The sequence below is a fragment of the Beta vulgaris genome, chromosome 1 (genome assembly GCF_026745355.1).
Source record: "Beta vulgaris subsp. vulgaris cultivar EL10 chromosome 1, EL10.2, whole genome shotgun sequence".
In the NCBI taxonomy this organism is placed as follows: Eukaryota; Viridiplantae; Streptophyta; class Magnoliopsida; order Caryophyllales; family Amaranthaceae; genus Beta; species Beta vulgaris.
In genome coordinates this window covers 26973966-26990172 of record NC_079202.1, presented here as the reverse complement: position 1 = coordinate 26990172, position 16207 = coordinate 26973966, and positions in this window count along the sequence as shown.

Here is a 16207-nt window from a genome sequence, read left to right as displayed (position 1 = left end):
GTGGAGGATGTGTGTTGATGATACCGATTTGAACAAGGCTTGTCCAAAAGACAGTTTCCCCTTGCCTAAAATCGATCGGTTGGTGGACTCCACAGCGGGACATGCACTACTAAATTTCATGGACGCCTATTTCGGCTTCCATCAAATTCCTATGTGGCCTTATGACTAGGACAAAACTTCGTTCATCACTGAGAAAGGCCTTTATGGCTGGCTGAGGATGCCTTTCGGCCTCCGAAATGCCCCAACCACCTTTCAGAGACTCATAAGCTCGGTCTTTCAGCCACAATTAGGACGGAATATGGAGGCTTATATCGATGATATGATCGTTAAAAGCAGATGGAGATGGATCATTTGGATGACTTAAGAGAAACATTTCTGAACTTGAGAAAATACAAGTTGAAGCTCAATCCGCAAAAATGCGTATTTAGAGTAGTAGCAGGCAAGTTTCTACGGTTCTTGGTCGACCACACTAGTAGAATAAATGCTATTTGCTGCGGTTAAAAAGTGCCCTATTGCTGCGGTATTGGGCGCGCAGCAATTAAGGGCGCAGCAATAGGTAATGATTATATTGCTGCGGTTTTAAACCGCAGCAATATCTACAAATATTGCTGCGGTTTTTAAGTCAAACCGCAGCAATATTATTATGCATTATCTAATTAACACGGAATATTGCTGCGGTTTTGGGCTTGAAACCGCAGCAATATGCTATAATTAACAATAAAAAATAGGAATATTGCTGCGGTTCCTATTGAAAACCGCAGCAATATGTACTGCTACAGACAAAAAAATTTTTTTTTTTTTTTTTTTCATATTGTCATCAAATTTGATAAATAAAAATGCTGAAAAACATAAAACACAACAAATTCAAAGTAATGATAAACAAAATTTTCTCAAATAATTAAGATACCAATTTTAACTAAAGCAATACAACTTATACATAAACAAAAACTGACTTCAAACATTTACATTGTTCTTTACAAATCTGATAAATAACCCTTTTCATTTGTTTTTGGTCGTCTCTGTCTATGTCATATTGCTCAAATAAGTTGTATTTTTCGCAGTCTTTTCTTTCACCTGAAGACATACAAAGAGAATTACAGGTGAAAAAAAAAATAAACAAAAAAAAACAGAACTGGATGTATATATTCAAGTATTGCTATCAACTCCTGAGATACGTTTAAAGTGGGTCCAGGTTTCCCAACATACTTCAATTGGGAATTGTCGACGGAGAACAACCGGCGACGGCGAACACGGACGACGGAGAACAACCGGCAACAGCGAACACGGGCGACGGAGGACAACCGGCAACGGCGAACACGGGCGACGGAGAACAACCGGCGACGGCGAGTAGAACTGGAACTGAAGCTTGTGACGGCGACGGCGACGGCAAAAGGGCGAGACCACGAGGGGAAATCTGAAAAAATCAAAAAAATGAAAAAAAACCGATCTGAAATAATAAAAAAGGGAAAAAAAAACAGATCTGAAATATAAAAAAAACGAAAAAATACACAAATCTGAAAAAATCGAAATGAAAAAAAACAAGAAAAGATAAAAAAACGCAAGGAGTCTTCGATCTGAAAACGAGGAAACTTTCGAGTCTTCATGAAATTTTCGAGCCTTCATGAAATCTTCGAGCCTGATAATGACAGAACGGCCGACGAAGAGGAGAGAGGAGAGAGATCGTGTGAGGGAGCAACGATGGAGACAAAGAGGAGAGATTGCGCGTCAAGGAGCAACGACTGAACGACTGAGGACTGAGGACTGAGGAGAGAGATGAGAGAGATGAGAGAGGCGCATGAGTTGGAGAGAGAGATCAGAGAGGCGCATGAGTTGGAGAGAGAGGCGCATGAGTTGGAGAAAAGGTTTAGGGTTTGGATTTTATCAGTGGGGAGGCGCGAGAATGAGGAGCGTTTCTTAAGTGTTTGCTTTATATTGCTGCGGTCCTACGTGGAAACCGCAGCAATATTAGCTCGCCTGGCCCCGCATTTTGTTAAAAATTAATCTGTTGGACAATATTGCTGCGGTTTTGGGTGGGAACCGCAGCAATATTGTCAATTTCTATTTTTTCTTTTTTTTTGCGTGTTATATTGCTGCGTATAGGTATCACCGCAGCAATATCACCGCAGCAAATAGCATTTATTCTACTAGTGCCAGCGAGGAATTGATGCCAATCCTGACAAGATACAAGTAATTCTGAATATGACATCTCCGTCCAAGATAAAGGAAGTCCAGCGTATGACAGGGTGTCTGGCTGCCCTTGGACGATTTTTATCTAAGTCTGGTGATAAGTGCCATCATTTCTTTGCAACAATAAAGAAGAATGCAAAGTTTGAGTGGATGAAGGAAGCAGAGAGAGCTCTTCAGCAGGTAAAAGAGCACCTCCGGCAGTTGCCCAGGTTAATCAGCCCGGCCGAAGTGTAACACCCCCAAATTACTCACTTTTAAATAAATAATTTAATAAATAATATTTGAGTAATTTAGGAGTATTACCGTCACGTGACTACCCGCTTTCGGCAACCAACTACTAACTAACCAAAATAACTTGCAGCGGAAGACTTTAACCAAAATAATAATACTTCTTTATTAATAAAAGTAAATATTGTCTCAAACTCAAAATAAATGAAACATCTAATCTAGGTGAAGATCCCCTTCCTAGTATGCTCCCATGCACATCCAAAATTCACCTGCAAATCTGCTTACCAAAAAGGTAAACAGGGCAAAGCCAAATAGGAAAAAGAAAATACGCTCAGTATAAAACTGAGTACGAAATGTACTAGATAAGTAACACATTTGTTAGTTCGTCATAATTTTTCATTTCGAAAACTCCATAACCAAAAATTCAAGAATAACTCTTTAAGAATAAACTATTTTCAAACACTTAATAATAATTCAAGAATAACATTTTAAGAACAAACTCTTACCAAACACTTGAATAATAATTCAAGAACAACAAGAACAAACTCTTTCCAAACACTTGAATAGTAATTCAAGAATAACCTTTTTAAGAATAAACTCTTTCCAAACAACTTGGATTAAAAATAATCCTGAAAACAATTCTCTTCTTATCTCCCCTTCTATTTTGCTAAGTGTGCACACCCCCAAGCTAGTCATCCCATCACGGAGCTATATCAAGGGGTAACTATAATTGCCAACAAGTGGACTTTGAATCTCTTGATATTAATCAAGTGGAAATAATAATAATATGACTTGTAAATAAACCTCCTTTCCTCATAAACAACTTTTTGAACATTCAAAGTTCATAAAAACCAATCAACCTTTCCTTGTAAAAATAATTTAATTTTCCAAAAAGGATAACAAAACTTCTATATAAAATGATTGATAATATCATTCCTTCTTTTCACTTTCAAGAGTGAATAATAAAACATTGTAACCATTTTAAACCAAATTTCTAAACCAATCCAACCAATAAAATCAATAAACAACTTTATCATATAAACACATTTTAAAAGATCTAGCTACATAACGTACCTTGATCTTGCACAAAAAGTATACTAGTATCTCCACTTAGTCTTAATCTTGAACGATCTCCTAACAAACCAATAATAAAAATCTAATAAGTAACTTATCACATGAACTTAATCATGAATGTAAACATGAATAACCTATCATGAGCATAATATTTTTGAGTAAGAAACATGGAAAATCTTTTTCTTTTCTTAACCCAAAGAGAATTAGAACTTGAATAAGAAATATAAAACTAGAATAGATAAGAAGAGAAAGAAGAACCTTGAAGTATGGATTCTCCAAAGTTTTTGTGTGGAAAAGATGGCTAAAGGTGTGGGGTATTTATAGGAGTAGAATAGGTAGAGTACTTAATTTTGAAAATTAAAGAGTTTGTAACCTTCACCATAAATTAGGAGATTAAACCAAGATTTGTAACCTTCATCATAAATTTGGAAAACAAAACTCCCCCATTTACTTCACAATCCCGTCAAAAATAATGGCCTAAAAAATTTTTTTTTTTTTTTTTTTTTTGGTTTTTTGAATAATTTTGACTAGGATTTAAAACCAAAAGTTTAACAAATCCAATTTTGGCGCCATCTTCCGCCAAAATAATTTAAAACGAGTGAAATTGCTAAAATACCCTTTGCTTAAAATATTTATTTTAGAAAATAAATATTTTAATTAATAAATAAATACTTGAAAATATGGGGTATTACAGTCTACCCCCCTTAAAAGAAGTTTCGACCTCGAAACTCAAGACAAAAAGTCATAATCACTTTCCAAAAATGGATTAAAATTTAAAATTGTAGTTTCTAACTCAAATGCTCATGTCTAAAATGCATATAATGACTCAAAAATATGCTAAAATGTAATAACTATAGTAAAAGCGCGAAACTCTATCGCATTCTACCCCCCTTAAAAGGAGTTACGACCCCGTAACTCGACAACTAACCTCGGAAAACAACGCCGGATATTTCTTGCGCATATCCGCTTCTGCTTCCCATGTTGCTTCCTCAGTCTGATGGTTTGACCATAATACTTTGACTAATCTTACATCCTTAGTCCGAGTACTTCTAACTTTACTATCAAGGATTCTTACAGGTCTTTCCTCGTAAGTCAAACTATCATCTAATTCAATGGTCTCAGGTTGCAGCACATGAGACACATCCGGAATATACTTCCTTAACTGAGATATATGGAAAACATCATGGACTCGACTTAAATCATTTGGCAAATTCAACTTATATGCCACTTTCCCGATCTTCTTTAACACCTCATATGGCCCGATATACTTTGGGCTTAACTTTCCCTTCTTCCCAAATCGCATCACCCCTTTCATTGGAGATATTTTCAACAATACCTTCTCCCCAACCTGAAACTCTTCATCCCTTCGCTTCAAATCAGCATAACTCTTCTGCCGATCTTGAGCTGCTTTGATCTTTTCTTGAATCACTTTCACCTGCTTCACCGTCTCTTCGAGGAACTCCGGTCCAAGCACCACGTTTCACTAATATCATTCCAGCAGACTGGACTTCTACACTTCCGACCATACAAAGCCTCAAACGGAGCCATACCAATACTTGCATGATGACTGTTGTTGTAGGAAAATTCTATTAAATCCAAGAAATCCTCCCACGAACCCTGATACTCCATAACACAAGATCGCAACATATCTTCTAAAGTCTGAATTGTTCGTTCTGTTTGACCATCTGTAGCCGGATGAAAAATTGTACTCATTAACAAATTAGTACCCAAAGCCTTCTGCAAACTCTGCCAAAAGTTGGACAAGAATCGTGAATCACGATCGGAAACAATGTCCTTAGGCACACCATGATATTCACCACCACCCATTCACATATGCTTTAGCCAATTGATCCATCGACCAAGTATTCTTCATAGGTATGAAAGTTGCAGATTTAGTTAGACGATCTACCACTACCCAAATTGTATCATTTCCAGCCTTAGTTCTTGGTAATGCAGACACAAAATCCATTGATATAGAATCCCATTTCCAACTCGGAATATCCAGAGGTTGAACCTTCCCTTGCGGCCTCTTGTGCTCAAACTTGACCTTTTGACATGTGAGACACTTAGCCACGAACTCTGCTACCTCTCGTTCATGTTTGGCCACCAGAACATTTTCTTCATGTCCTTATACAACTTATCACCACCTGGGTGTACTGAATAAGGTGAGCTATGAGCTTCTTCCATTAATTTCCGCTTCAACTCTTCTCTATTACTTGGTATACACCACCTCCCCTTGAACCGAATACCTCCATCATCGGCTATCTGGAAATCCGACACCTGACCATCCCGGATCTTCTCTCGAATCTTTTCTAAATTTTCATCCTTTGATTGACCCTCCCTAATCTCATCATAGATTGAGGGTTGAATCGACAAAGAACCCAATAATTGCCTTCTTCTAGTACCTCCAATGACATTTTCTGAAACTCGACACATAACTGACTTGGCAGCACCATTGCATTAACTGAATGACTCGACTTTCGACTCAATGCATCAGCAACAACATTAGCTTTCCCTTCATGATACTGGATCTCAAGATCATAATCCTTGATCAACTCCAACCACCTCCTCTGCCTCATGTTCAACTCCTTCTGAGTGAAAATATACTTTAAGCTCTTATGATCCGTGTACAACTTACACGTTGCCCCATACAAGTAGTGTCGCCATATCTTCAAAGCAAACACTATTGCAGCTAATTCGAGATCATGGGTTGGATAATTCACCTCATATGGTTTTAACTGCCTAGAAGCATAAGCGATGACCTTCCGGTTCTGCATCAATACACACCCTAACCCAAATTTCGAAGCATCACTATAAACATCATACTGCTGGCTTTCATCAGGTAGAGCCAAAACTAGGTGTTGTAGTCAACCTTTCCTTCAACCCGAAAAAGCTTCCTCACACTCTGGAGTCCAAACAAACTTACATTCTTTCTTCATCAGGCTAGTCATTGGTCTCGATATCTTTGAGAAATCCTTTACAAATCTTCGATAGTAACCAGCTAACCCAAGGAAACTCCTTATATCAGACACCGTCTTCGGTGTTGGCCATTCGCGCACCGCTTGAATCTTAGTAGGATCCACCGAAACTCCTTCCTTTGAGATAACATGTCCAAAAATGCAACCTCATCCAACCAAAACTCACACTTAGAGAGCTTGGCGTACAACTTATGCTCTCTTAGGGTGGACAAAACTTCCCTCAAATGCAGCTCATGACAACTCCTATCCTTTGAATATATCAAAATATCATCTATAAACACAACCACATATTTATCCAAGTATGGCCTGAAAACCCTATGCATCAAATCCATGAACACTGCAGGTGCATTGGTCAGACCAAACGGCATCACTGTAAACTCATAGTGACCATACCGCGTCCTAAACGCAGTCTTAGGAATATCACCCTCAGCAATCCTCAATTGGTGATAACCTGACCTTAAATCTATCTTCGAGAAAATTCCCGCTCCTTTCAACTGGTCAAATAAATCATCAATTCTCGGAAGCGGATACTTATTCTTGATCGTCACATTGTTCAACTCCCGATAATCAATGCACAACCTCAAACTACCATCCTTCTTTTTCACGAACAATACAGGTGCACCCCAAGGAGAAGAACTAGGTCTTATATACCCTTTTTCCAACAACTCCTCCAACTGAACTTTTAACTCCTTCATCTCAGCTGGAGCCATTCTATACGGAGCCTTTGAAATAGGTCCGGTTCCTGGCATCAAGTCTACGGTGAACTCAAGATCCCTAATCGGTGGCATACCCGGTATCTCTTCAGGAAACACATCAGGAAACTCAGATACGACTGGAATCTCCCTATTCTCATCTTCCTTTTCAATCCTCTGAACCCACATAAGAATAACGGACACCCCTTCTTCACATAAGATTGAATTCTCATCGCAGACACTATCTTCATTCCCTTCTCCTTCCCAAGCTTCCTATAAGTCACCCTTTCTTTCTTAGGACCGACTAAGGACACCTTCTGGGCCTCACAATCAATATGAGCCTTGAATCTTCCCAACCAATCCATCCCCAAAACCACATCGAGGTCTGACAAATCAAACTCAACTAAGTCGGATGGGAAGTTCACCCCAAAGGTACTTGACTATGCAACCTAGTACAATTAAACATTTCCCCTGATGGCAATGCAATTTCTAATGAAATAGACACTGGACTGCTTAACTGGAGCTTGTCTACTAAAGTGCTAGAAATAAATGAATGAGATGCTCCTGAATCAAATAACACTTTGACAGACAAGGAATTAATGAAAAAGGTTCCAACTACTACCTCAGAAACATTCTGAGCCTCACGGCGTTCATGACGAAAACTCTGCCTTTAGACTGATTTCCCATCCCTGGTTTAACACCAGCATTGGAAGAAGCTAACTTCTGTTGATCATTCTGAGGTGCCTTACTACTCGGGTCAGGTTTAACTGCAGGTTCTCCACCAGCTTTTCTAAAGCACTCATATTCACGGTGCCCCAATTTCTGACAATAATGGCATGTCACCAAGTTGCCTTTTTTCCAGGGTGGTTCTTATCACACCTTTTGCAGAAAAAGGTTCTCTCAGCTTTCTTCCCATTCCCTTGGTTCCCATTAGGCTTCCGACTAGGGTACCTATTATCTTTCTCAGTTTGGTTAAATCCACCATTGGGCTTAGGCTTCTTATCTCCAATTTGTTGGTTCCCATTGTTGTTATACTTCCTCTTTTCCCCAGAGGAAGTCCCTTCAATCTCTCTTCCTTTAATCCCATATAAGTGAGCAGCTCTACCATAAATTTCATCAAGAGTCTCAAAAGTTACTCCTCCTAGCTTACTTTGGAGAGTTAAGGTTAACCCTTGCTCAAACCTTTGGGCCTTTAAAGTCTCAGATGGTACTATCTCAGGTGCGAACCTCATCAACTCCAAAAATTTGCTATAATACTCATTAACAGACATAGTCCCCATTCTCAGATTGGTGAACTCCATAGCCTTTTGCTTCCTTAAGTACGCAGGATAAAACTTACTCCTCAGGCTTCTTTAAACTCGTCCCACCCAAAGTTCGGATCCTCTAAAAGATCATCTTTTCGTTGTTTCCACCAAGGTCTGCCTCATCTCTCAAATAATAAAAGCATTATTAACTCTAAGGTTTTCAGGGCACACTATGGCATCAAAAAGCTTATCAAATTCTCGGATCCAGTTTTCTAAGCTAGCTGGGTCTCTTTCCCATGGTAAAGTCGGAGGTTTGACAGCTGCTACCCTCTTAAAGACCTCACCAAAACTATCAGTCTCACTCTGCTTGGTTTCTTGATTAGCTATCACTTGAGTGATGTTTTCAGTGATCTTTGCTAGCCTTCTAACCATAGAACCCATACTCCTTCTCCTTCTTTCTGCCATTCTGCTAGGAGTAAAAGTGTTTGAGTAAATATACATATATAAACATTCAGAGAATTATTGTCTATCTACCAAACAATTCAATAAATAACCATGTCAATATAACTAGTTCAAAATATAGCAATCACATATTTCGTACATCACGGCCAAATATGAGGCCTTATTCATAACAACTACTAGAACATTTGAGTGTATCAAAATATTCTTAAGACAACTAGGCCGTTTCATGGCCGAAACAAAACTATATATTCCTCTGGTTACTGGAGACTTCAAACTCCTCGGTAGCCCGCCTCAATAACATTCTCCAACTCGTCAATAGCCATATAATCATATTGGCCTGGGTATTCTCGAGGGGTATATTCCGGGCTATCAGGCTCAGATGAACCTTCATATCCCATGCTATCAACTGAAGAAGTTATGGATACTGGGCTAGGTAGGTCAATATCAATGGCATCCCCACCACTTTAGGCTCCATCTATTTCTATATACATTAACTCGGTGCCAAAATGAAGAATAGTGGCTAACCAAACTCCCTGGAACTCATGATTATCTCTGTTCCACTCCCCAGTTGGTAGGACTACATTAGTGTACTTATCATGGAGGATTTGGTATTTGGGTGTCTGAGGAAGGTGAATTAAGGCTAACATAATTTGGTAGGGTTCCTCACTGACCCATGGCTCCCAGTCAAATGCATTAATACCACTGGCCTCAACAATATCATCTATAAAATCAGGGACCGTTTTTCCTTCCAAAAGAAGTTCTTCAGAGTAATACATGTCCCTCATATGGTTAATCATCTGTTAACAAAATTACTCATTAAAAGAAATATAATACACATAATACTACTATTTGCTGGCAAATGCAGCATGACCTCTTTGTTTATCCCATACATAGGGAATAACATAAATTTTTTCCTCTACTTCCAAGAGCAATCATATAAAAGTAAAAAGAATTGAGATATTACAAGAATATCATAAGAGTAATACTAATATATGATAACTAAATATAGTTCAAGATTTGTACTAGATGCACCACTTTGGCTTAAAATATTTATTTTAAAGAAAAATCATAATTTTTTTTTAAGTGTACTTGATTTCAAGATATAGAATAGCCAAGGTGATTATAGCTCCCAGGTAAGGAAGTTACCCACAGCGTCGGGGAGAGCCTTCCTAATCCTAGACAAAGCTTGTCACCCCAACATATCTACACCCTTCATCTTTCCAAATAAAATTATAAACATAAATATGTATATACCTTTTTGTGGCACTAGCAAGATGCATCTATACAGATCGTCAAAAATAAAATAAATAAACTTAACAAAAACAATTTAGAATGCAAATGCGAGAATCTATATGCCCATCTTATGTCTACCCATCAATTTTAATGTTCAACTTTTATCTTTTCAAGACCTGAAAAACTGATACCACTTTGTAACACCCCCAAATTACTCACTTTTAAATATATTAATTTAGTAAATAATATTTGAGTAATTTAGGAGTATTACCGCCACGTGACTACCACGCTTTCGACAACCAACTACTAACTAACCAAAATAACTTGCAGCGGAAGACTTTAACCAAAAATAATAATACTTCTTTATTAATAAAAGTAAATATTGTCTCAAAACTCAAAATAAATGAAACATTCTAATCTAGGTGAAGATCCCCTTCCTAGTATGCTCCCATGCACATCCAAAATTCACCTGCAAATCTGCTTACCAAAAAGGTAAACAGGGCAAAGCCAAATAGGAAAAAGAAAATACGCGTCAGTATAAAACTGAGTACGAAATGTACTAGATAAGTAACACATTTGTTAGTTCGTCATTGTAACAGCCCGTTTTCCCGAGCTGCTAGGTAAATACACTTAAGATCCACTAATCACAATCAATGCTTAATAAGCCTCGAAATAAGCATTTACTCGCAACGGAAACATAACCTAGAAAACGATCCTGAACTTGTGGGTTATTGGCCCACAAAACAAAATCCTTTATATAAGACTTCAATTACACCGATATCTCGACTAATATTTCCAAATATTATATACAATGAAATATATCAGAGACTATTCCATAATTGACTATCTAAAATACAAACTCAATTCATAAGCTACGACGACATCTTTATCTTGCTTCACTTCAGAATCCTGAGCTTACAACACCAAACCTGCAACAATGTTTGACTCTGCCACCCACCAAGTGACAGGCCACAGAAATGACAACACCATCAGCAAAGCTGAGTACACACTGTGTAATAGAAAATACAAGTTTAGGTGTATTTTGAAAACTAACACATAGTTATAGTAACAGATAATCACACTCAACTTAGTTGATATATTTTCACAAAATCAAATCGTTTGGCATGAACGCGAGTGGAGAGGGGTACCACGCAGTACCAGCTGTCTCCAAATTAGTGAGGGTCGTCACCCAGCCTTTTATTGTTATGCTTGCAAGACTTACCCGGACATGTCCTATAACGCCAGGGATTAGCCCTCCTGGAAGGCAACAGCTAGGGACTCTACCCGCCCTAACTCGGGGTGCCTATTCATGCCTCACTTTCATATTTATAAAATAAGATATTTAATGATTCATACTTGAATCCTCAATACTCATAACATAACACCATATTCGACCTTATCTGGTCTTAACTCATATCTGAATCATTTCCTCATTATCATACCAAATCATATTTTGAGAAATATAGTATTTTCGAACGATTTCGATAATTGAACAAAATGATACTTTTATAACAATCCAATAGCAATTCACAACTAACTCACAGAGATGTATCTATAATCATGGCCATTACCACAAACGATATATGATATCCAAAATTCAATATAACGCCCACGGGAGCATTTAAATATATTTTGCTGAACCAAAGGTTCCTAACTCTATAACAATTATACGAAACCTCCAAGCATCATAACTTGATTTCCCATATCATCTTGAATTATATACGTCTACATAGCCATTCTCCAACAACCATCTCACGATAACATCAATAATCAATAACCAAACTTAAACTAATTCCCAATTCACAAATTATCAACCTTTAACATTCTAATTTCCTTAATCCTTAATTAATATCTATAACTTCGATGATATTAGCTACATCGACTTGCATCCCAATTCATAATCATAATTCCAAATTATATAACTAAACATAACTCACAACTGTACCTAAATCAAGCACCTAATTGTGCTACCAACAATTATATTGAGAATATAAAGCTAGCTCGACTCGTAAATAAACCTCAATAAACTGATTTCTATGTTGCACTCAAATCCTTAACCAATATATCAATTCCAACATTATAATCTCCTTCATAATTCCGAATGATACTCCATTCCAAAATCATCCTCCAATAATCACCTCATAACAATAACAATAATCAACAACCAATCTTAACTATTCTAATTATCTTCTTCTAACGCAACCATTATGCTAATAAAACTGAATCCCGCAAATAGAAATTAATGAAGTCATTCCCATAACTCATAACTCGACTTCATACATATCAACTCCAACTACAATAATTATAACAGTTTCCCAATTCTAAGATTAGGACTTCCCTCGCATCATCAACAACGACTATCCAATAAGAACGATACAACAACAACAATAGGCAACAGCTTCACAGCAACTCCACCACAACCACAATGACAGAACAACAATAACCCAACAACACTACTACAACAACAATAGCAACTCCACAACAACTTCACCACAACCACCACAACAACTCCACAACAACAATAACATAACAACTCCACCTTAATCATCATAATTACTCCACAAGTCCATGTACTAAACACATTCCATTAAGAAGCATAATCGTAATACTTAGTGTATAAGTGTTGTTTAGGTCAAATGAAACATCTCTAATGAACCTTAGCATGTTATACTCATGTAATATACTCAATATACACATAATAAAATACACATCATAAGTAAATTCATTTCATAGACATGCTTTACACTAGAAAGAAACAATCACCAAACTATAGGTATGGAAATCTCTAGGGTAAAACCAAACTAAGTGTGTACCTTAACTAAGGATGCTTAAAGCCACGAAATTCCTTAATCCACTTGGTTAACTACTCCTACAGCTTCCCCTGAATGTATAAAATGCTAAAGATTAGTTTCAACAAGCTTATAGATATGAAAAACTAAGCTTAAATACAAGAGGTGTAAACTGTTGAACTTACAGCAACTTATGTGATCTTTCAGCAAGGTTTTCTATATGAGTTTAAGGTCTAAAGATTGGAACCAAAGCTTGAACTACTTTGTATGGATGTTTAGAAGAGTTCTATGTAAAGAAAAGTGGGTGTCCAAGAGGAAGAAATAAGAGAAAAGAGACGAAAATCCAGAACAGGCTTTTATAGTCGTTCTGGCGGTACCCCTAGGGGAGGGAAACCTCTTCTGGGCAAGGTCGGTTTCTTGGAGTTTTTAGGTGATTCTTGCTTGAGGTGTTAGCCTAAGGTGTTGGCTTTCATGCATAAAAAGTACTTTGAGAGATCGACACTTGTAGTGCTAAGCAGCTTTCTTTGAGGATAGGTCTGAGCTGTAATTTCAGCTGGCAAGTTTTACTATGTAAGCAATTTCACCTATTGAGCCACGTAATTCTTGGGATAAATGACCATTTTAACCTTAAGACATCCCAAGCATGTCATATATCAAGTTTGGTTAGGTTCTGAGCTCGGATTCAACCCCAAAGGCTCTTTAACTAGAAGTTCATCGCTACCCGATAAAACAATCTCCAAAGATTTTCATAATCTTAATGTTTAAGGCTCTCAAGGACTTTCTAACTTATCTATTGGTTTCCAAAGCCTTTTAGTTAATAAGAATGATGGTTCTTATCCTCTTTGACCTTTCTTAACCATAAGAATGATGATGCTTATCCACAAGCTTTCTTAACCATTAAGATGATGATGCTTATCCACAAGCTTTCTTTACCATTAAGAATGATGATGCTTATCCACAAGCTTTCTTAACCATTAAGAATGATGATGCTTATCCACAAGCTTTCTTAACCATTAAGAATGATGATGCTTATCCACAAGCTTTCTTAACCATTAAGAATGATGATCTTATCGACTTTTAGCTTTTAAATAAAGGTTCTTAAAAACAGGGCTATTACAGTCATAATTTTTCATTTCGAAAACTCCATAACCAAAAATTCAAGAATAACACTTTAAGAATAAACTATCTTCAAACACTTAATAATAATTCAAGAATAACATTTTAAGAACAAACTCTTACCAAACACTTGAATAATAATTCAAGAACAACAAGAACAAACTCTTTCCAAATACTTGAATAGTAATTCAAGAATAACCTTTTTAAGAATAAACTCTTTCCAAACAACTTGGATTGAAAATAATCCTGAAAACAATTCCTCTTCTTATCTCCCCTTCTATTTTGCTAAGTGTGCACACCCCCCAAGCTAGTCATCCCGTCACGGAGCTATATCAAGGGGTAACTATAATTGCCAACAAGTGGACTTTGAATCTCTTGATATTAATCAAGTGGAAATAATAATAATATGACGTGTAAATAAACCTCCTTTCCTCATAAACAACTTTTTGAACATTCAAAGTTCATAAAAACCAATCAACCTTTCCTTGTAAAAATAATTTAATTTTCCAAAAAGGATAACAAAACTTCTATATAAAATGATTGATAATATCATTCCTTCTTTTCACTTTCAAGAGTGAATAATAAAACATTGTAACCATTTTAAACCAAATTTCTAAACCAATCCAACCAATAAAATCAATAAACAACTTTATCATATAAAGCACATTTAAAAGATCTAGCTACATAACGTACCTTGATCTTGCACAAAAAGTATACTAGTATCTCCACTTAGTCTTAATCTTGAACGATCTCCTAACAAACCAATAATAAAAATCTAATAAGTAATTTATCACATGAACTTAATCATGAATGTAAACATGAATAACCTATCATGAGCAAAATATTTTTGAGTAAGAAACATGGAAATTTTTTTCTTTTCTTAACCCAAAGAGAATTAGAACTTGAATAAGAAATATAAAACTAGAATAGATAAGAAGAGAAAGAAGAACCTTGAAGTATGGATTCTCCAAAGTTTTTGTGTGGAAAAGATGGCTAAAGGTGTGGGTATTTATAGGAGTAGAATAGGTAGATACTTAATTTTGAAAATTAAAGAGTTTGTAACCTTCACCATAAATTAAAAGATTAAACCAAGATTTGTAACCTTCATCATAAATTTGGAAAACAAAACTCCCCCATTTACTTCACAATCCCGTCAAAAATAATGGCCTAAAATTTTTTTATTATTTTTTCTTTTTTTTTTGGTTTTTTGAATAATTTTGACTAGGATTTAAAACCAAAAGTTTAACAAATCCAATTTTGGCGCCATCTTCCGCCAAAATAATTTAAAACGAGTGAAATTGCTAAAATACCCTTTGCTTAAAATATTTTGATTAATAAATAAATACTTGAAAATATGGGGTATTACAGTCTACCCCCCTTAAAAGAAGTTTCGACCTCGAAACTCAAGACAAAAAGTCATAATCACTTTCCAAAAATGGATTAAAATTTAAAATTGTAGTTTCTAACTCAAATGCTCATGTCTAAAATGCATATAATGACTCAAAAATATGCTAAAATGTAATAACTATAGTAAAAGCGCGAAACTCTATCGCATTCTACCCCCTTAAAAGGAGTTACGACCCCGTAACTCGACAACTAACCTCGGAAAACAACGCCGGATATTTCTTGCGCATATCCGCTTCTACTTCCCATGTTGCTTCCTCAGTCTGATGGTTTGACCATAATACTTAGACTAATCTTACATCCTTAGTCCGAGTACTTCTAACTTTACTATCAAGGATTCTTACAGGTCTTTCCTCGTAAGTCAAACTATCATCTAATTCAATGGTCTCAGGTTGCAGCACATGAGACACATCCGGAATATACTTCCTTAACTGAGATATATGGAAAACATATGGACTCGACTTAAATCATTTGGCAAATTCAACTTATATGCCACTTTCCCGATCTTCTTTAACACCTCATATGGCCTGATATACTTTGGGCTTAAATTTCCCTTCTTCCCAAATCGCATCACCCCTTTCATTGGATATATTTTCAACAATACCTTCTCCCCAACCTGAAACTCTTCATCCCTTCGCTTCAAATCAGCATAACTCTTCTGCCGATCTTGAGCTGCTTTGATCTTTTCTTGAATCACTTTCACCTGCTTCACCGTCTCTTCGAGGAACTCCGGTCCAAGCACTACGGTTTCACTAATATCATTCCAGCAGACTGGACTTCTACACTTCCGACCATACAAA